This window comes from Otolemur garnettii, unplaced genomic scaffold, assembly GCF_000181295.1.
Source record: "Otolemur garnettii isolate 467f Iridium unplaced genomic scaffold, OtoGar3 scaffold00110, whole genome shotgun sequence".
Lineage (NCBI taxonomy): Eukaryota > Metazoa > Chordata > Mammalia > Primates > Galagidae > Otolemur > Otolemur garnettii.
In genome coordinates this window covers 6,214,002-6,236,640 of record NW_003852505.1, presented here as the reverse complement: position 1 = coordinate 6,236,640, position 22,639 = coordinate 6,214,002, and positions in this window count along the sequence as shown.

The window sequence follows — 22,639 nt, the reverse complement described above, 5'->3', positions numbered from 1 at the left end:
TGGAGGGAGGGGGATTGGAGGGATCACTTCTGTGGTTTATCTTACAAGGGTACAAGTGAATCTTTCTAAGAGTAGAATATGAACGTTTTAACACATTAACTAAGAAAATGACATGAAGGCTATTTTAACCAGTTTGATGGAAATGTTTCAAATTCTATGTGAAAACACCACACTGTACCCCAGAAGTGCATTAATGTACATAGTTACCATTCAATTAAAAAAAGAGAAAAAAAATCAATTCTACACTTGTAGTTTTTTTCTTCTCATGCTTTATGTTATTGATGTCACAAGTTAGAACTTTTTATATTGTGTATCACTGATACATAATAGTTATAGTTATTTAATCACTTTATTTTTTTTCCTTTTATTAAGTCATATACACAGAGCTCATGAATACATTTGTGCATTTGTGGGGTACAATGTGTAGTTTTTTAATACAATTTAGAGTGCTTACATCAAACTAATTACTTTAAACATGCTTTTGTGTTACTGTTTAGTGTCTCTTTTCTTCAACTTGAAGAATTCCTTTTAGCATTTCTTGTAAGAGAGGTTTAGTGGAGATGAAGTCTCTCTGCTTTAGTTTGATAATTTTTTTCTCTTATTTCTTTTTTTAAGAACATTTTTTGCTATGTATAGTATTCTTGGTTGGCAAGTTTTTCTCTTTCAGCCCTTTGAAAATATTGCCTCTCTTTTTTTCTGGACTACAAGCTTTCTGCTGAGAAAGATGCTGATCATTTTATGATGATTTCCTAAACACAAGAAGTCACTTTCCTCTTGCAGCTTTCAAAATTCTCTATTTTTGACTTTTGGCAGTTTGATTATAGTATGCTTAACATGTATTTCTTTGGTTTCATTTTCTTTGGGCAAACACTGGGCTTCCTGGTTCCATGTGTTCTTTTCTTGCTCCAAGATTTGGAATGTTTTAAACAATAATTTATTTAAAAGAAAAAATAAATTTTATGGTTATTTTTCTATTCTTTGTTTAGGACTCCCCTGTTGAATACATTGATCTGCTTGGTTTTATCCCATAAGTTTTATAAGCTTTCTTAGTTCTTATGTATTATTTTTTTCTTTTTGCCCTCTGACTTAATGTCAATTTCAAATGACCTGTCTTTTTTCTTTTTATTAAATCATAGTTGTGTACATTAATGCAATCATGGGGTACAGTGTGGTGTTTTCATATACAATTTGAAATACTCTCATCAAACTGGTTAATGTAGATGTCATGTCATTTTCTTAGTTATTAAGACAGTCATACTCTGCTTTTAGAAAGATTCACTTGTACCCTTGTAAGATAAACCATAGAGGTGACCCTACTCATCACCCTTCCTCCACCCATCCATCCCCCTCCCCTCCCCTCTCCCTCCCCCCTCCCCATATTCTAAGGCTATAATTAGGTTATATCTTTCCTATGAAAGCTATAAATTAGTTTCAAAATGGGGCTGTGTACATTGGATACTTTTTCTTTCATTCTTGAGATACTGTACTAAGAAGAACGTTTTCCAACTCCATCCATGTAAACATGAAGGAGGTAGTCTCCGTCTTTCTTTAGGGCTGTGTAATATTCCATGGTGTACATATACCACAGTTTATTGATCCATTCGTGGATCAATGGGCACTTGGGCTTCTTCCATGAGCCCAATTCAAATGACCTGTCTTTATGTTCACTGAGTCTTTCTTCTTCTTGATATAATCTGCTATTGAACTCTTCTAGGGACTTTTTCAATTTGTTTATTGTATTCTGCATCTCCTAGATTTTATTTGACTCTTTTTTATACTTTCTATTCTTTGTTGAAATCTTCACTTTGTTCATGCCTTTGTCTTTTTAGTTTGTGAAGCATCTTTATGACAATCATTTAGTATTATCTTCATATATCTTTGTTTCACTGGGGTTGATTTTTGGAGATTTATATTGTTCCTATTTAGGGGGCATGTTTATCTATTCCTTCATTTTTCTCAACACTTTGTGTTGGTATTTGTTCACTAGGAAAAATACGTATCCCAATCCTCATGGATTGTCCTCATAAAAGACAAAACCTTCACCAATAGTTCCACTCAGAAATTCTGGGGACGTCTCAAAACTGGTATTTGTATGAGTCTCCTCTGTATATAGATTCCAAATTAAGGGGATTTGCTTGATTCTTTCTCTTTCTATTTCTCTTTCCCTTCCTCTTTCTTTCCCTCCCTCCCTCCCTCCCTTCCTTCCTTCCTTCTCTTTCTCTCTTACCTAATGTCTTGCTCCCTCTGGCATCTTTATGCTGTATTATGGGTCTTCTGGGGCAGCAACATGTTCTAAGAATGTGTGTGTGTGTGTGTGTGTGTGTGTGTGTGTTAAGTAATCCAAATGTATTTATAGAATATCAAGTCCTATCCATACTCTGAGACTGGTAATACTGAAGCCAGTCCCTTGGGCAGCCCCCAGAAAAAAATGTAATTTTGAATGCATGATTTAGTCCTTTTCTTTCTGTTCCCTGTAAAAGCTGGCAGCTAAGGGTTTCTTCCTTATTGTATAACACTATTATGAGATGGATTATGGCAAGAAGTTGTCTCAGATTTTCATACTGGCTTTGATGGAGCTGATTTCACACTCTTCTGCTGTTCAGAAGCCCCCAGCTGGTTTCTAGATTCCTTACAAAGAGAACTGGCCTATGCATTGAGGTTAAATCAGTGTGTTCTTGGAGGGCAAGGAGGGTCCAGGGCTTGCAATTTTACCATCTTTCTGACGTTACTCTCATGAATGTGAACATAAATTTTTTCAACAAAATACTGGCAACACAAACTCAGTAACATTTAAAAGGATTATATACTATGACCAAGTGGGCTTTATCTGAAGAGTGCAAGCATGTTTTAAAATATGAATTACAATCAATGTATTTCGTTATGTTAACAGTCTGTAAGAAAAATAGTATATGATTTTCTTATTAGGTGCAGAAAAGTAGTTTGAAAAAATTCAGCACCTTTTCATTTTAAAAGCCCTCAAATCATCGATAGGAGGGAGGTTACTCAAAATGATATATGCAGAAGGCTTCCATGAAAAAAACACTGTTAACATCAGTCTGAATGCCTTTTTCTTAATAGAAGGAGCTATGCAATGTCATCTGCTCTCATAAGTTCTATTTAACATTACACTAAAAATTCTATTCCGTAAAGTTAGGTAAGAAAAAGAAAAAGTTCTCATATTTGAAAGAAACTTTCTAAATGTAGAATATAAATGTCTTAACACAACAACTAAGAAAATGACATGAAGGCTATGCTAACCAATTGGATGAAAGTATTTCAAATTGTATATAGAAACAACACACTGTACCCCATGAGAGTATTAATGTACAGAGATATAATTCAATAAAAAATAAATAAAAAGAAAAAATTAAAACTATGTCTATTTGTAGTTGATATGACCTTATATATAGAATACTCTAATGAAATCACAGAAAAAAAGAATAATTATAAAACTCTTAGGGCTGGGGCAGCTCCTGTGGCTCAAAGGAGTACGGCACTGGCCCCATATGCCAGAGGTGGCGGGTTCAAACCCAGCCCTGGCTAAAAACTGCAAAAACAAACAAACAAACAAATAAAAAACTCTTAGGGCTAATCAAAGTTTAGCACAGTTGCAGGAAACAAGATCAATTTACAAAACTTAGCTGTATTTTTTACAGTAGCAGTGAACAATTCAAAAATAAAATTATGGAGAATAATTTTATTTTTAATATCATCTAAAAGAATAAAATATCCACAATGAATTGAATTATGAATGTGCAAGGCATGAATGATGAAAGCTACAAAAAATGTGGAAAGAAATTAAAGAAAACATGAATAAATGAAAAGACATACTGTGTTTATGGATTAGATGTTAATATTCTCCAAATTTATCTGAGATTTAATACAATACATTTCAAACTTCCTTCTGCCTTTTCCTTTTGCAGAAATCAACAAACTAATCCTAAAATTTATGTGAAATTTCAAGAGGCACAGTATACTAAAATGATATGGAGAAAGAAAAACAAAGTTGGAAAGTTCATATTTCTTGATAATTAAAGCAAAGCTACCATCATCAAAATAGTGTGGTCCTGACACATAAGGATATAGAGATTAATGGAAAAGAATTGAAAGTCAAGAAATAGTTCATACACTGATGCTTAATTGATCTTTGACTAGAGGTCCAAAGAGGGGAGTTCAATGAGGGGGAGCATAGAACAGTCTTTTCAATAAATGGTCCTGACACAACTGAATATTCACATGCAGAAGAATGAACTTGGAACCTTTCCTCACACAGTATAAAAGATTAACCAAAACTGTATCAAAGATCAAAATGTAACAGATAAAATTATAAAACTATTAGAATTATAGGTATAAATCTCCATGACCTTGTATTAGGCAGTATTTTCTCAAATATACTAAAAACACAAGGAAAAAAAAGAAAACTAGATAAATTTGACATGATTGGAATCAAAAATTTTTGTACATCAAAGGATATTATCAAGACAATGAACAGAATAGGGAAATATTTATAAATCATATATCTGATAAGAGTCTAAGTGTAGAGAATATATTAAAAACTCTTACATCTCAGCAGGAAAAAGACAAAAGACCCACATAAAAAATGGGAAAAGAACTTAAATAGCCATAACTATAAAGAAGGTATACAAATTGCCAATAAGCCCATGAAAAGATGCTTCATGTCATATCATTAGGGAAACACATATCAAAACAACAATGAAATTTGGCTTCATAGCCACTACAATTGCTAAAATTAAAAAAACGGAAAATAAAGCTTGGTGATGAGGATATAGAAATAAGAATCCTCGTGCTGCTGTTATGTATGTAAAATGGCAAGAATACTATGGAAAACAGTTTGGCAATTCCTCAAATACTTAAACATAGATTTACCACTTAACTCAGCAATTCACAACTGGGAATATACACAGAGAATTGAAAACATAAATATAGTATATTCAAACAAAAACTTGTATGCAAAATTAATAGCAGAATTATTCATTATAGCCGGAAGTGAAAATGATTCAACTGTCCATTGACTGGTGAATGGAGAACACACTGCAGTAAATTCATTCAGTGTAGTATTATTGAGCTATAAATGAAAGAAGTACTGATGAATGCCACAACATGGATGCACCTTTAAAAACATCTGAAATGAAATAAACTAGATACAAAAAGTCCCATAGTATATAATTCTACTTATATGAAATATTGCAAAAATTTTTATTCTAAAAATTTCCAGACATCATATCCTCTAATAGTTTAAAGATGAAATGAACTTAGTGACTTGAAATTGCAGTCTGAAATCCCAGAAATATTAATTGAGAACCTACATTGTGTACAGAAATATCATTAAAATTCTGTAATAATATAAAAGAAGTCAAAGACATGAGATACTTGTGTGATAGTAAGTAGGAGAGAAAATGGTTAATCTCATAAAGATAGAAGCAGATTAGTGCTTTCCAGGGCCTGGGAGAGTGGAGAATTGGGAGTGAGTTCCGAATAGCATGGAGTTTATTTTGGGGATGATAAAAGTGCTCTGGAATTAGATATTGATTTCAGCTGTGTAATATTTTGAATATACTAGAAACCACTAGATTGTCAGCTTTAAGATGGTTAATGAACTTTATGTTATGTGAATTTTGTCTTAATAGAAAAATATTTTTAAAAGTCTTTTTATTTCTGGAACCCCTAATTCATTACCCCAGAAACAAGTTTACCCTGAGCAGAGGATGAAGATTATTTGATCATGGCCCTACCAACTATGATAAAAGCTACAAGGAAGGAGTCTTTAGATTTCTCAAATTGCAAATGCCCATGTGCCTTAAAGAAAGTGTGATGCAGAAGCTCTTGTAATGACAATATTGTGACAATCTGTGATTAATATGTTGTGAATCCCTATAGGTTGCCCAGTAATCTCAGTCTGATATAATTCTTTCTTTTTTTTAAATATTGTTTCAGGTTAATTTGAGGGTACAAAGAATTAGATTATAATGTTTGCATTTGTTATGTAGGATCCCTCTTATAGTTGTGTCCCACTCACAAAAGGTGTGACCCACACTTTAACATTGTGCCCATTAAGTGGGAGAACATTTATTCCCCTGTCTGCCCCTCTCCCCACTGCCTAATTCCCTCATCCCTCACCTTGAATTGATTTGAGTTTTTCTCTTATGTGGGCATGTAGTAGATCATCTACTGGCTTCATATTAATATAGAGTACATTGGATCCTTGCTTCTCCATTCTTGTGATACTTTACTAAAAACAATCTGTTTCATTTCCATCCAGGTTAGTACAAAAGATGTAAAGATAATGTCCTTTTTAATGGCTGAATAGCATTCCATGGTATACATATACCACAGTTTGTTAATCCATTCCTGGGTTGGTGGGCATTTAGGTTCTTTTCACGTTTTGGTGATTGTAAAAAAATGATTTTTTTTATTATGGGTAGATTCCTAATATGGGGGAATGTAGAATAAAATGGGAGGTCTAATTTGAGTTCCTTGAGAATTTTCTATACTTCCTGCCAAAGAGGTTGTATTAGTTTGCAGTCCCAACAACAGTGTAAAAGTGTTCCATTCTCTCCACATCCATGCCAGCATCTGTAGCTTTGAGACTTTGTGATGTGGGCCATTCTCACTGGGGTTAGATGATATCTCAGGGTGGTTTTGACTTGCATTTCTCTGATGATGAGGGACAATGAGCACTTTTTCAAATGTTTGTTATCCATTTGTCTGTTTTTATCAGAGAAGGTTCTGTTCATCTCTCTCTTTTTAATTCAATCATAGCTGTGTACATTAATGCAATCTTTGGGTACAGTGTATTTATTTTATATACAATCTGAAATGTTTTTATCAAACTGGTTAACATAGCCTTCACGGCATTTTCTTAGTTATTGTGTTAAGACACATTTATATTCTACACCTAGTAAAATATCTCTTCTGTTTAGTTTTCTCTTGGCCCAATTTGATGGTCAGTGTGTAGAATAGATGTAAGTATTTCCTGCAGAGCTGGTATTGTTGTGGAAAATTTCCTCAATGTTTGCATATCAGATGAGACTGTTTGCTCTCTTTTTGTTGATTAATTTGAGTTCTCTAAAGATTCTAGTTATCAACCCTTTGTCAGATTCATATCATGCAAATATGTTTTCCCATTCTGAAAACATTTCTTATTGCTTTATTTGTTGTATCCTTAGCTGTGCAGAAGCTTTTCAGCTTAATTAAGTCCCATTTGTTAATTTTTGTTGTTGTTTTGATTGCCATTGAGGTCTTCTTTATAAACTCTTTCCCCGGTCTGACATCATCAAAAGTTTTCCCACATGTTCTAAGATTTTTATCATTTCATGTCTTATATTTAAATCTTTTATCCATCTTGAGTTAATTTTTGTTAGTGGTGAAATGTGTGGGTCCAGTTTCAATCTTTTATATGTGGTTATCCACTTCTCCCAGAACTTTTGTTGAATAGGGATTCCTTTCCTCGGTGTCTGCTTTTGTTTGGTTTATCAAAGGTCAAATGGCAACTAGACAGTGGTTTCATCTCTTGGCTTTCTATTCTGTCCATATGTCTCTGTCTCTGTTTTTGTGCCAATACCATGCTGTTTTGATCAGCTATGCAAAAAAAAAAAAAAAATTATGGTGGAGGGTCACCACAACGTGAGGAACTGTGTTAAAGGGTTGCAGCATTAGGAAGGTTAAGAACCACTGCTTTAATACATATGCACATGGTGTTAAGAAGGTTGTAAAATTCACAGCAATTCCAACCACCATTTCTGGGCCTGACACCGGCTGCCGATGGATGCGGGGGGGGCTCCGAGAGGGTGAGGTGGCCGTGAGACGGCAGGGCCATGTGGTGGTGGCTGCGGAGGATGGGACAGAGCTAGGCTTTGCATGGTGCAACAGGTGAGACAAAGCAAAGTGTGGCCACAAGAATAGCACTGGAGAGGCAAAGTGAAGCAAGGTCAGAAAAAGGCTAGCAGCATGAGCTACAAGGCAGGCGAGATAAATTAGTTTCTAAACTCCACTATATCCTTTCTATATTCTTCATATCTTTCTTCCTTTTTTGATTCTGTTTTTGGATTTCCTTTTGGTTATATTCCACTTTATCAGCAATTTCCTTCATTGTTTTTATCACCCATATTTTAAATTCCCTTTCTGTCATTTCTATCATTGCTTGACAGGTCAAGTCCTCTGCAGTAGCTACATCATGATGTCTTTGGGGGTATTGCTCTCTTCTGGTTTTTCACGTTGCCAGGATTTTTCTGTTAGTTCCTCCTCATGAGTGTTTTCTTCTTGTACACTTTTGGCCCCTAAGTTTTCCTTTCACTGCCTCCTTCTCTTTAATTACTTTGTCTCTCTGATTAGGTGTTGAAGTGTCCTTTTGGTATAGGACCAAAAGGAAGAGAAAATTAAAGAGCAAAAAGGGAGAAAATATAGAGAAAGAGAAAATAAAAACATACAGGAGGATAAAAGGAAAGATTGACAAAAAGAGAAGAACAGAAACAGAGAGACAGGAGTAATAGTGGTGTTCAGCAGGGTGCTTTTACCCCCACTAACATTTCCCAGCCTCTAGGGGGCTAGATGGTTGGGTCCCTCAAGGTCAGGAGCTCCTTACTAACCTGAGCAAAAACAAGACCCCAGTTTTACAAAATATAGAAGAAAAAAACCACAGCAGTATGTTGCAGTGGGGACCTAAGAATAGTGTCTTTTCAAAGGGAAAAGCAACAAGTATCCTCTAGATCAGGGGATCCAGGTCTCCTTGAGCCAGGCTAATGCTGTGGTACCTCAGCCTAGGCCACAGTGTGATGCTTTGATCCATAAATGGAATATAGATCGACAAGGCATAAAGCATATTAGAAAAAGATAAAATCATAATAATAAAAGTATTAAAGAAAATTGAAAATAAAATTATGTAAGTATATAAAAAGAGATATGTCTTAGCTGTTATTTGAGAAATTTGTGTGGGAAAGATAAGAAAAGTAGAAAAATATTTTCAAAAATTGTGAGAAAAGGAAAGTAATGAAAGAATAAAATGGGTAGAAAAACCATTGCAAAAATGGAGGCCTTATTATTGAGAAATGTAAAAATGGAATAAATATATAACAAAACCTTAAGAGAAAAATTGGGGAAAAATATAAGGAGCAGAAAAACTGTAGGAAAAATGGAGTCCTTGCTATTAAATAAACAATAAAAAATTATAAATAGAAAAAAAAAAACCCAGAAAAATCTAGGGGGAAAACAGAAGGAAAGAGTTAAAAGTGCATATATTGCCATATATTACCATTACAACTGTTGATATTCTGGGGTATGAAATGGTAGTCATGACATTGATATAGTTGTATAAGCTAGGTGCTGTAAGCCACTACCTTGCTGAGGAGACCTGGTCCTATCTTCCTGATGTCTTTGCCCTCAATCCACACAGATTTGGGAGCCTGACACTCTCATCTGCGTACTCAATAGACATACTTCAACTTTTCCCAGCAGTGTCCCTTGGCCATGCAGTAGCTTTCCCAGGAAATTGTGTTTAGCTCAAGTCTCCCCATGGGTTGCTACCCAGTTCAGCAGGCACACTAGATCCAGCCTGGTCCTAGGCCCCTGTAGGCTGTTCCTCCCAGGCACTTCTCCCTTAATGGCTATGCCCAGCCAGCAGCTGAATGAAGAGAGATCTGCTCCATCCACCAGGTGGCTCAATCCAAGCCCCTGTGAACTGTTCAAAATTACTTGCTTACCCAAGCTTTCCCAAGGTAACTCCAGCAAGCATACCCAGTCCCCCCTCAAAAACAAAGCATACATGGCAGGACTTCTCTGTCTGAAAAGAGTCCATGAACTGGCCAGCCTTGGCTGGCACACAAACACTCACCTTGTATGCCAGTTTTCCACTACCACTGATAACTTCATTGGCTCCTGGAGTCTTCTTCAGCCTCCCTTTACCCCCAAAATGATGTTTCTGGGAAAGGGAACTCCAGCAGAGGTGGCTGGAGACCTTTTCCCCTGATCTCACCACAAGTGGCTACAAAGAAGATGTCTCTAGTTTGCCATCTTGCTCTTCCCTCAGTCTGATATAATTCTCACTTTCTGAACAAATACCACAGTTCTCATCTACTTTATTCTAAATGAAACATTTACATTTGATTTTTTATAAGTTAAGTTATCTGTCTGGGCAGTTAGATTTATTGAACCTACTTACCAAATATTTATAAACCACCTAATGCTATTCATTGAACACACATTGCATATATATATATATATATATATATATATTCATGTAGTACACTTAAACTCCTTAAACAGGTTTTAAGGCTCCCATTTTATAGATGGGGAAGTTATAATGGAGAAAGTTTAAATAAATTGCCTAATTGAATGGTGCCTGTGGCTCAAAGGAATAGGGCACTGGCAACATATACCAGAGGTGGCTGATTCAAACCCGGCCCCAAACCAAAAAAAAAAAAAAAAAATTGCCTAATTTAACACAGCGTCAAAATGGCAGATCTGGAATTTAAATTGAGGTCTGTGACTCCATAGTTCATGCTCTTCATCATTGTAATATAATGGATGCTAGTTTGGACTAGGAAGGATAAGTAGGAATTGGTGAGAAAGAAGTCTAGCATGTGATTTTTGGTGTTATTTCAGGCCAATTAATTGAATGTCTCACATTTCAGACAATAGTTTAGGCTTCATGAAGATAGAGACTGAAACAATAAAACAAAACTATTTTTCTCTCTCTTTGATTATAACAAAAGTAACATCTGTTGGTCCAGTGTGGTGGCTCACACCTGTTACCCTAGCACTCTGGGGGGTTGAAGTGGGAGAATCCCTGATCTCAGGAATTTAAGACCACCCTGAGCAATAGTGAGATCCAATCTCTGCTAAAAAGTAGAAAAACAAGCCAGGTGTTGTAGTTGGAGCCTGTAGTCTCAGCTTCTCTGAAGTCTGAGGCAAAAGGATCACTTGAACCTGGGAGTTTAAGGTTGCTGTGAGCTAGGTTGACACCATAGCACACTCTAGCTTGGGCAAAAGAGTAAGACTCTGTCTCTGCAAAAGAAAAAAAAAAAAAAAAACAACACCAAAAAACCAACCAAACAAACAAACCAAAAACCTCTTTTATCCCTCATCATTTTCATAATTTCAGTATACATTCCTGTTTGTTTATATATAAGCTTTGAAAATGCATACATAATGGATTAAACTGAGGTGGATCTATAGCTTCTGACTTAAAAAAAGATTATGTTAGTGATCATATTCTAAGTGTGATGGGGTGTCTCCTTTTATGTCAGAAAGGCCGTACTTATTGCCTTGAGATATTGTGTCTCACACACAAGAGGAATACCATATACCCTTACATTGATAGGATGACAAAATTTTAAACTTTTACAATTAAAAATTCCTGCTCATTCTGTGTAACATCTAATAATTAAAAGTCTAGCAAGTGTCATTAAACAAAGCTTACATACTAAATGCACTAGTTTATAAATAACAAAGATAGAAAGAATATAATGTGTATAGCATTGTGTCTATTTGAACAACTAACTTCCTGTAACTTAATGAAATCATCATTTGTTTTCAAAATTCTAAAATGCATCTAAATTACTATTTATTCTGTAATAAAGCAGTGTATTTGCTATTCCACTAATATTAATGTGGGCAGATAAATTAATATTAGATTATTTGGCTGCCATATTCATGTTAGTTGTATCATGTAAGCCATGTCACCTCTTTTAAGACTCAACCAGAATATGAATCCTTTTAGAAGCCTTACGTCACTAAACTGCCATGGTCAGGACACACACTTCATATCTGCTACACCATTTATAGAGTAGAATATTGCTTGAACTATTTAATATTGTTTACAAATTATTTTTTCTCCTACTGTCTCACAAGCTTCTCATGTCTTTATTTTATTGTTATAAAATATATAATTATAATTCTCTACATATAGTAGATTCCCTATAAATATTCCTGGGATTTCAGATTGCATATCCAAGCTTAAAAGTTCATTTAATCTTTCAACTGTTAGAGGGCATGGTGTCTGGAAATTTTGAGACTAATAATTATAGAAATTCAGTGATTTCTGGGAAATATTAGAATTATCTTCTTTCTGGGAAAGAAATAACTTTTTTTTTTTTTTTTTTCCCCCAAATGATTTGACAAGTAATCGAAGTACAGCCTTTTTGACATAAAAGGATACAAGCCGTCCCCCCACCGCAACTTACCTAGATATTTTCCATACTCTTGCTATGGAAGAGCCTCAATTCTTCTTTGAAACAGAAATATGGGATGCTAGTAAATGAAGTCACATAAACAAACATAATAATAGTACCAGAATGAGCAAAAAGGAGGAAAGGAACATAGAAAAAAAATTAAAGAGATAATAGTTGAAAAGTCCCTAAATGTGAGGGGGGAACGGGGGGGGGGAGAAAGGAGGGGGAGGGATTGGTGTGCTTCCACCGAATAAGCACAGTGTAAGGATATAGGGCACACTTCTTGGGTGCGAGACACAAGTACAAGAGGGATGCTACCTAACAAATGCAAACCTTGTAACCTAGTTGTTTGTATCCTCACATTAACCTGAAATAAAAAGAAAGTAAAATCCCCAAATGTATCTAATATTATTAAAAAATATTAATCTATGCGTCTGGGAAACTGAACAAATTCCAAGTAGGATAAATGCAAAGAAATTTATAAACAGATATATCACAGTAATAATGCTGAGAAATGATGGCAAAGATAAATTCTTTAAAATAGCAAGAAGTAACTTGTCATTTACAAGGCAATCCCATAAGTTAAATAACTGACTTCACATCAGAAACAATACAGGCCAGAGGGCATTGAGATAACAAATTCAAAGTATGCAAAGAAAGATGAAATTATCAACCAAGAACCGTACATTCAGTAATCTGTCTTTCAAAAATAAAGGTGAAATATAGATATACCCATAAAAACAGAAAGCATTTTGTACTAGCATACAGGCCTTACTAGAAGCCCTGAAAGAATCTCTCCAGGATGAAAGCAAATAACCCCAGACAGTAATTTGAATCTGCAGGAAGAAATAAGAAGCGTGAGTAGGTAATTATGTGATTATAGAAGAGGGAATAAATGGATAATGCTTCCCCTTTCTTCTGTGAAGTAATTTAAAAAACAAATGCATAAAATAATATGCATATAATGTGTTATTGGGCCTATAATACATAGACATATTATATATTTGCCAATAACAGCATAAAGGAGGTAGGTGGGAACAAACCTATATTGGACTTAGAAAATGATGCCAACTAGGAATATAAATCTATAGGAAGAAATGAAGAGAACCAGAAATTGTATATGCACATATATTTGCTCTTCTCTCAGATACTTTAAATGATATAAAATTGTAAAAGTAACAATTATATAGTATGTATTGAATCTGTAACACCTATAAATGTAATGTGTATAACAATAACACAAAAAAGGGAAAAGATAATGGAACTATACTAGCCAGGCATGGTAGCTTAAATCTGCAATCCCAGAATTTTGGGAGGTTGAGGCAGGATTGCTTGAGCCCAGGGATTTTAGGTTGCAGTGAGGTATGAAAAAAATTATTAAAGATGTTAAAATGACACATTAGAAAATATTTACTTAATGGCACACAATAAATGGGGAATAAAGAAGACATGAAATATATAGAAAGCTAAAAGCAAAATGGCAGATACAAATCCAACTAATCAATTAAATTTGAATGGATTAAATTATCCAATCAAAAATAGAAATTGTCAGGATAGATTTAAAAATATCATCCTACAATATGTTGTTGATAGGATATACACTTTAGTTCCAGATATACAAGCATGTTGAAAGTAAAATTATGAAAAAATATATGTCATGCAGATAACCAAAAGAGAGTTGGAGTTGCTATAACTGGTATGAGACAAAATAGATTTTAAAAAATATTACTATACATAGAGACATAATACTAAAAGATAAATTAATCAGAAAATATAATAATTATGAACATCCAGAGGGTACCATACCGTATTCATGTTATAAGAATGGAAAAAAATCACTGTATTAAAGATGTAATATTCAAGTCAAATTTGACTTCAACAGTTACAAGAGGTGCTCAATGTGACTTGTATTCATCTTTTGTTATTGGCATATATTGAGTATTACAATGTTAATGTAGTTTTTTCCTTTCTTAAAATGGGTGTATTTTTTGACAGTCTCTGTGTATATACCTAACAACAGATCACCAAATTCATGAAACAACAATTGAAAAAATTAAAGGGAGAAGCAGACAGTTCAACAATGACAGATGGATACTTAAATACCCCACTTCTAATACTAAAACAACTAGGTAGAAGATCAATAATAAAATAAAAGATTTCAATAACACTATAAACCACCTACCTAACACATACTTAAAATACTTCACCCAAAAGAACAAATATTATTCTCAAGTGCATGTGGAACATACTCCAGGATGGATCATATGCTAAACCGTAGCTACAGATGGATCATATGCTAAACCGTAGCTACAGATTTCGATGAAATTAAAAAAAATTCATCAGAATAAAATTACAAATCAATAACACAAAGAACTTTGGAAAGCTAAAATATAGGTGGATATTAAGCAACATACTCCTAAATTACCAATGAGCCAAAGCAGAAATCAAAAAGAAAATTTTATTGTATTCTCAGCTTGACTATTGTGGTGTATATGAAGGCTACAGATTTGTAGGTATTGATTTTGTATCCCAGGATGCTGCTTTATTCTTTGATCACTCCTAAGTGCTTTGTAGTTGAGTTCCTGGGGTTTTCTAGGTATAATAAGATCATGGCATCTGTGAAGAGTGAAAGTTTTACCTCCTTTGTCCACATTTGAATACCCTTCATCTCCTGCTCTTGACTGATTGCAATGGTTAGGACTTCCAGCACTACGTGGAATAGCAGTGGTGAAAATGGGCATCCTTGTCTAGTTCTAGATTTAAGTGGAAATGTTTTCAGTTTTACTCCATTCAGTATGATATTGGCTATGGGTTTCTTGTAGATAGGCTTAGTGTAAGAAATGTCCCATTTAATCCTATTTTCTTAAGTGTTCTAATCATGAAAGGATGCTGGATATTATCAAAAGCCTTTTCTGCATCAATTCAGAAAATTATATGGGCTTTATTTTTTATTGTATTTATGTGATATATTATATTTATAGATTTATGTATGTGGATCCAACCTTGTAACCCTGGGATAAAATCAACTTGATCATGGTGTATAATTTTTTGCTGTGTTTTTGAATTCTGTTTGCCAGGATCTTATTGAATACTTTTGCATTGATATTCATTAATGATATTGGTCTATAGTTTTCTTTCTTTGTTGAATCCTTTCCTGGTTTGGGGATTGGGATGATATTTGCTTTGTGGAAGCAACCAAGTGCCTGTCAACCCATGAATGGATTAACAAATTGTGGTACCATGGAATAGTACTCAGCGTAACAAAGATGGAGACTTTACATTTTTTATATTTACCTAGATGGAGTTGGAACACATTCCTCTTAGTAAAGTATCTCAAGAATGGAAAAAAAAAAGCATCCAATGTACTCAATATTATGAAAACAATATATAAACACTCATACAAATGATAAAACACAAATATAGTCTAGCAAAGGGAAGATGTGAGGAGTGAGAGGAAAGGGGAGGGTGAAGTATGGGAGGAGGGAGGGTATTTGGTGGGATCTCACCTAATGTGCATGATGCAAGGGTATATTTTAAAATAACTAAGAGTAAATTTTAAATATCTTATAACAAAAAATAAGTAAGTGTGATGATGGCTATGTTAATCAGTTGACTTAAACTTTCCTCATTGTATATCAAATCATCATATTGGACCTCACATGCCAGCAGTCACAAAAATGAACTTGGAAGCCAATTTTTTCAGCGCAAGCCTATATGAGTGGGATCACAAGAAAATTCTTCAAGTCAAGTCCTGCTATGATTGCTGCTCTGACCAATGGCTTGGTTATAACCTCATAAGAGACCTCTAATACAATCCTGAACAGAAGTGGCAAGAGTGGATGGACATCCTTATCTTCTTCTTGATCTTGCAAAGAAAGTATTCAGTATTCATAAATGTATACAGTTATAAATTTTAACTAACAATTAATAAAAAATAAAATTAAAAAGAAATAAAATTTGAAAATAATTGGAGAAAACTTGAAAATACTTATCTTAGAAAGAAGATGAAGGTACAGTATACCAAAGTTTATGAGATGCAGCTAAAGCAGTGCTTAGAGAGAAATATGTGTCTGTAAATACCTGTGTTAAGAAAAAGGATCACAACACAATAACCTTAAAACACTGAAAAAAGAAGACCAAGCTACATCTAAAGGAAGCATTAGGAAAGAGATAATAAACTTTGGAGCATAAATTAGTGCAATTTGAATAGAAAACAATAAAGAAAATAAATAAAAAATAATTCTTTGAAGTGATCGACCAAATTGACAAAGCTTTAGCTAATTCCAGTAAGAAAAAAAAAAGGCTCAAATTACTAGAGTTAGAAAAAAAAGATGGAACATTACTATCAATAATACATAAATAAAAAAGATTATAAAGGAATATTATAAACATCGATATACCATTAAATTACATAATTTCAACAAAATGTACAAACTTCTGGAGAGACCCAAACTACCAAAACTTACTCAAGAAAAAATAGGCAATTTGGATAGTCATATAATGAACAAAGGCATTAAGTTAATAATCAGAAACTGCTCACAGAGAAAATTCCAGGTACAATAGGCTATACTGACGAATTCTGTCAAACACTTAATGATGAATTATCTCCAATTCTTCTAAACTTTTCCAATAAAGTAGATGTGGAAACAACTCCAAATTCACCCTATGAGGCCAGTATTACCCTGATATCAAAAATAGACTAAGATATCATAAGAAAACTGTAGATAAGTATCTTGGGATGAATGTTGATACAAATATCCTCAACAAAATGCTAGCACACTGAAGCCAGTTACGTATGAAAAGAATTATATACCATGATCACATGGAATTTATCCCAGAGATGAAAAGTTTATTTAACATCTTAAAATTAATTAATGTAAAAATACCATATCAATTAAAATTAAGAAAACCCTCTGTGATCCCATCAGTAGATGCAAAAAGATATTTGATAAAATCCAAAACCATCTCATGATAATAAACACTCATCTAACAGATAGATGAAAATTTCCTCAATGAAAAACCCACAGCTAAATTCATACTTGATGGTGAAAGACTGAATACTTTTTTTTTTTTTTTTTTTTTTTTTTTTGAGACAGAGCCTCAAGCTGTCCCCCTGGGTAGAGTGCCGTGGCATTACAGCTCACAGCAACCTCCAACTGCTGGGCTCAAGGGGGTCTCCTGCCTCTGCCTCCCAAGTAGCTGGGACCACAGGCGCCCACCACAGCGCCTGGCTATTTTTTGGTTGCAGCCGTCATTGTTGTTTGGCGGGTCCGGGCTGGGGACTCGAACCCGCCACCTTAGGTGTACGTGGCTGGCGCCTTAGCCGGTTGAGCTATAGGCGCCGAGCCAAGACTGAATACTTTCTTTGCAAGATCAAGAAGATAAGGATGTCTATCCACTCTTGCCACTTCTGTTCAGGATTGTATTAGAGGTCTCTTATGAGGTTATAACCAAGCCATTGGTCAGAGCAGTAATCATAGCAGGACTTGAAGAATTTTCTTGTGATCCCACTCATATAGCTGTTGCTTGCACTGAAAAAATTGGCTTCTGAGTTCATTTTTGTGATTGCTGGCAGGCCTTGGTTTCTTGTAGCATGGGCCTAAGTGTTCTCAAACCATAGCAAGTGATAATGATGATAGTGATGACAATTCTGATAATAGGAGAGAAAGAGAGAGAGAAAGAATACTCTTGAGAGTACCCAAGATGGAAGCCACAGTCTTTTGTAATCTAGTGGTGAAAGTAGAATCCTATACCTTTCTCTGTATTCTGCTTGTTTCAAAAAGCCCATACACTCAAGGATAAGGGTTCACAAAAGGACATTAATATGAGGAAGTGGGTATCATTTGGGGCAATCAAAGGCCACCTCCCACAGAAAGAATTTCCCAGGCTATAGATATTCCATCTTATGTTTTTCCTATGTTTGTGGAGGATGATACATTTGTAGAAAAAAACTATAGGAAATTATAACATGGTGTAATATGTGACATGATTGAGGTTTCACAGGAAGCTATGGTAGCATTAAGGAAGAACTTTAGTGCTGGGAGGGATCTTGCTATGTGGTCATAGACTGGGTCTTAGAGGATGTGATCCTGACCCTAGTTTTGCTGTAAGAAATTACTGTGGCTAGGAGACAGGGTACAAGTGTGGGAGGAGGAACAGAGCAACTACTATATCTTTAAAACTGCAGGCCATTTAGTAAAATTAAAAAGCAGGTAATTTTGTGTTTGTGTGTGTTCATGCATGTATGCTTGTATGTAGAACTAGATCCTAAAGGACTGTGTCTATTATGCCAAGGAGTTTGAATTTTTAAACATATGTGAGTCATGTTATTAAGAGGGAAATCAAATGATACGGGAGAAGAACAAGAGTGAAAATCTGTTGTTAGGTATTAAATTAAAGGGCATTTATGAATTCTGACTTTAAAAGAAAAAAATATGGATATAGGAATTTCTAATAACTACTCTATAAACGTACCTCATATGTTTTTACCTTTGTGTTATTCACCTCTTTCTTCTGCCTTCCCTGTATTTTGCTTTTCTGTTGTAAATACCACAGAAAATACCACAGAATACCTTTTCTTTTTTTTTTTATTGAATGGTAACTATGTACATTAATGCACTTCTGGGGTACAGTGTGGGGTTTTCACATGCAATCCGAAATACTTCCATCAAACTGGTCAACACAGCCTTCATGTCATTTTCTCAGTTATTGTTTTAAAACGTTCACATTCTACTCTTAGAAAGATTCACTTGTACCCCTGTAAGAATACCTTTTCTTTAGAGTTCAGCTTAAGGAACATCTGCCTCCTAAAAACTTCATAATTTTAGCTGTAAGAGTACCTTTTTATGAACTCCACAGCAGTTGAAGACAACACTGTTTCTCTTACCCTTTAGATTTATAACCTAGTACATTTAGTTATTTCATGATCATTCATCCGTTTTATGAAAATTTATTGAGTAACCTATTATACACATAGCATTTTATAAAATGCTGCAGTAACATCAAGAAGTGCATTACATAGAACATGGTCCCTACCCTCAAAGAAAAAAACAATCTGGGGATGAAATGCCAACAGCAAATGAACCAGTGTCTATTTAAAAATGAAGATTCCTAGAACTGTTCAAGACTCCTTGAATCAGAATCTCTGACATTAAGGCCTACAAATATAGATTTTAAATATATTGTTTACAGAAATTCTAAAGAACACCAAGGTTGGAAACTAGTGGTCTAGTGAGCGAGACATGGGCAGGTAGCATTTTAATTATCATATCTGGGGAACAGTTACACTGATATATGATCTTTTATTTGTTCATTTATTTTGATCTCCTCTTTGGTGTACAAGTCGTGCCTTTATTTTGAGAATGCTGCCCCTTTCACAGGAATGGCAAACACGTTTTAAAATGCGTTTCCATGAGGAGCTTTTTCAAATTGGTTTTAAGATCTTGATTCTCCATTTGCTAGTCTCTTCTGTCAGAGCTTTTTAAATCCAGACTTGAGAAAGGAAAACTGCATCTACTTCTTCATCCACTTATATATGCGGTTCACATTCACATTGCGCTTGTGGGAGGATGAGAGCTATATAAATCCAAGGTATTATTATTATTATGATCTTGCACTGCTGTTCCCTTTTGGCCCTTTATTCTAGGCTTTCAATCTGACTTAGTTTGAATTCTGTTTAATCTGATCTTCAGTTTAATTCTATTTTAATAAAGCTGTCTATAAATAATAATAACAATGATTAATTATTGTGAAACAAGCCAGATCTGTTTACTGCACACCTCAGTGAACTAACACTGAGTTCCCCTCTGAGGAGGGTCCTGAAGGTACTCAAATTCAACCATCTCTTTCCAGGTACCCTCTCCTGAGTGGATTATTTTTAAGTTAATAGGGTTAATTAGTGCTAGGAATTTTTTTTCTTTACAGATGTTACTACAGTCCCCTTATGAGTGAAGCACAGTGGTACTTCTAATGAAAAGGTTAAAGGAAAGCTGAACGTTATTCTATACAATGATGTGCTAATCCCTTTTAGTAGATTAGGTGCCTTTGGTATCTCTTAGCGTGTCTGTATGACCATATTCTTATACTAAATACTGTATCAATTAGTGTCTTCAGAAAAGCAGAAGTTACTCTGAGTATTTTACATAAATAGAAGAGATACATAGAGAAAATGATTTTGGGAATTAAAATCTTACATAACCATTGGATAAAATGTAGTAAATGATGTCAGGAAACTGGTTTCAGAAAACATGGATGCATGGGCACTCTAGGGAAGCCACTACCAATGATTTCAGCTGCCTGCTCACAGCAGGCATAATCTCAGTTGCCCACAAGGTAGCAGAAGCACAAGCCTGCTCTAGTGAGAAAGACAGACAGAGCAAGCTTAGTTCGGTCTCTGCTTTTTCTAGTATTCTCTGTAGACAAAGATACAGTCACTTTTTGGTTTTGTATCATTAGAATGACATAAATGTTAAAATATTAATATGTGCTCTAAAATATAGAACATTTTTTTCACTGAATGGCAAATTACGAGCATATTCCTGTCACCACCTATTATGTACTAATTTTAATGGCATACTTTCAAGAGGATGAATCATAATTTATTAACCACTATATTATTTACAATGATAGGATAAGAGGCTGTAGGTTTAAGAGTGTAGGCTCTGGTTGGGTCTATGTTCAAATCTCGGATTTGATGCTCACTGTTTTTGTGATCTTGGCAAGTTACTTAAATCCTCCAACCCTCATATTCTTCATGTGCAAAATGGAATTGAAAATATGAATAACTTATAAGTTTTTCATGAACATTAAAGGGATGTGATACCATAGGCACTACAGCATAGTGTTTGGTATTAATATAAGTTCTAAATAACTATTGAGAATTACTATTACTATTTTTAGATCAGAAGTCTTTTACAAATATTATTTCCTCTTTATAAATTCCTAGAAATTGCTCTACTGGCTCAAAGATATGTACATTATTTGGAGTGGGGGAATGGTGGTGGATACGTATAACAAATTGCTTTTCAGAAATATTGTGGAATTTACATTCTTATAAGTAATTGGATAAATGTCTATTTCACTATACTCTCACAATTATAGGATGTTATAATTTCCAACACTCTGATAAGACTTTTCGACTGTCAAACTAGTCTTGTTTTATTGGTTTTATTTTGTGTGTTTCTACTTTATAAAGTGTTCATTTCTATTTCCCATGTGTCTGTTGGTATATACTTTCCTTTATTAAAGATTTGTAAAATCATGTATATGTTAGAGCCTATTATCCTATTTTGGTATTTTTTTTATGAATATTTTCTTATTTGCCTTTTAATTTTTCTATGGTGGTGTTTGACATACCAAAGTCTTAAGTTTTGTGTGGTCAAATCTGTCATATTTTTCCTATGTAGTTTCTTTCTTCATTTATAGACTTAGAAAAAGTCTTTTTACCTAAACAGTAGATATTTATGAAAGTTTATGAAATAATTTCCCATTTCATTTTGCAATATATAACCCTAACTTTATATTTTTTAGAACATTTTCACCAATCATGACGTGACCATAGTAAATCTACCCCAAATGCATTTTAAGGCCAAAATTATATACCAAATATTTAAATATACTGGTTCATCCTCCTGGGCTGTTTAATCACTGACATGGCTATTTTTTCTTCCTATTATCAAAATATTGTAACATGCTTCATTATCTACTAGAGCACACTCATGTTCTTTATGTAAATTTCAAAATTTTGTGGAGAGTTGGAAATTTATGTGTCTGGATTAGAATTAAATTAAATTTACATATCTGGGAAAAAATTAAAATGTTTTTAATGCAGGTTTTTTGTCATTCTGGAAAATGACTGATCACTCTTTCTTTGATTATTTTGGTGTTTTCCATTTAAAATTTGTACTTTTCTTCATAGAAGGTCCTACTTTTTGGCTAACAGATATTTTATATCTTCATTATTAGTACGAATAAGATCCATTTATATTTTAATAATTATTTATTTCAGTCTCATATTATTGACACATTAAAGAAAAAGTTCAATATGAGAATTTGAGTCATGAAAAAATTATTAGTAAACATTGACTTTCTTTGCCTTTTGTAGTGCTTCTTGCCTTAAGTTCTATATTTTACCTTGAATGTTAATATTGATGAGTTAAATTCCATTTTGTTTTTATTTATCTGGTTCATTTTTGTCGATTCTTTTACTATTTCTGAACTACTTGGTTTTTACATATGTGTCTTATAGTAAACATGTAGTCTACGCATAGATAGTCATTTGGTTTCGCAGAGGAGAAAGCTGAGGTAAGGCTGATTTTCTTTGTAGATAAACAGGTTTTTGAAAAAATATGTCTGGGTACTTAAAGATTATTTGTGGAGCTAAAAAAAAAATCATATGTATATATTTAGAAATTAGTGACTTGAACATTACCTTAGTCTGGTATCTAGTTAGCCTT